The sequence below is a fragment of the Propithecus coquereli genome, unplaced genomic scaffold (genome assembly GCF_000956105.1).
Source record: "Propithecus coquereli isolate 6110/MARCELLA unplaced genomic scaffold, Pcoq_1.0 Scaffold442, whole genome shotgun sequence".
NCBI lineage: Eukaryota > Metazoa > Chordata > Mammalia > Primates > Indriidae > Propithecus > Propithecus coquereli.
The window spans coordinates 248,671-250,012 of NW_012150197.1; positions in this window are offsets into that span (position 1 = coordinate 248,671).

A 1,342-nucleotide genomic window follows, 5' to 3' on the forward strand; every position below is an offset into this window, starting at 1 on the left:
CTAACCCCCTGATGTGAGGGGTCAGGAGTGGGGCCTTGGGGTGATTAGGTCGAGGGTGGAGCCTCCTGCGTGGGATCGGGGACACTCCGGAACTGACACGGTGACAAGACAGCCCTCTGCAAGCTGGAGCAGCCCTTGCTAGAAGCTGACCCCACGGGCACCCTGATGGGGGCTTCCAGCCTCCAGAACTGAGGGAATAAATGTCTGTTGTTTATGAGCCGCCTGGTCTATGGTATCTGGTTACGGCAGCTGGGATGAGACAGTGCCCATCCCTAAAACTCGCACAAAACCAGCCCTGGAGACAAGCACTTGGACCCGAGCACTGCCACGCCATCCCCTGAGCCCCTCCGACAACCCGGGCAGAGCTGGGCCCAGATGGAGCCAGGGCCGAGCCCAGCAGAGGCTGCTCAGCCTCCAAGGAGCCACCTGTTCATCTTCCACCAAGATAGTCCTCAGAGCTGCTCAAGGAAGGGACGTGGGCAGGAGCAGGCTTGGGCTGAGAGGAAATGGAGAAAACCCTGCCACCCAGGTGGGAGAGGCATCTACCCACCGGTCCACAGGACCCTCTCTCCCCAGGGGGCAGGAGAGAGGTGCAGTAGTTGGTTGTTGAAGGAGAAACTATTTGTGCTGAAGAAAAGGTAGCAGCCCCTGCCAACACACCGTGAACTCGTTCACCTCTCCCAGGGCTGTGCCTCCTGGGTGACCCCCACTAAGGCAGAGCCCCAGCCTGTTGAGAGCCCGGAGCAGGTGGGAGGATCCTTGACCCAGATCCCACAGCCCCTCCCACCCAGAGGCTAACAGCCGGTCCTCTGGCGGCAGGACTCAGAAGCTCATGCGGTAAGGAGAGCCCAGGTGGATGAGCAGGAGTTTGTCAGGGCTGCCCGTCACTACTGCAGAGACAGGTCCAGGGTTGGCCACGTGCATGGGAGACGAGACCTGTTGCATGCATAAATACACGAAGATGCATGTTACACCAGCACAAATTCACGAACTTTTAGCCTTGGCAAGAAAACAGTGCAGCCAGCTCCTGCCCTCAGAGCCTCCTACCACAGGCATCGGGAGAGAGCCCGGCCTCCCCAGGAACAATCCCCATGACCACAGCTCTCTGAGGCAGGAGGCAGCCCAGGCCCTTCGGCTGAGACAGCCAGCACTTCCTGTTTTCTGCAGGTGCCTGAGGTCACCTGGCCAAGGTCTCGGTTAAAAAAAAAAAAAAACAAAAACAGTCTTTTCAATGTTGCAGGTATTTCAAGAGTTCATCTGCAGGAAGAGACAGCAACCTGCAGCTGCCATCTATAGAGCAGGCAGGGCGAGTCCCTGGGCATTGCAAGGTGCAGAGACAGCG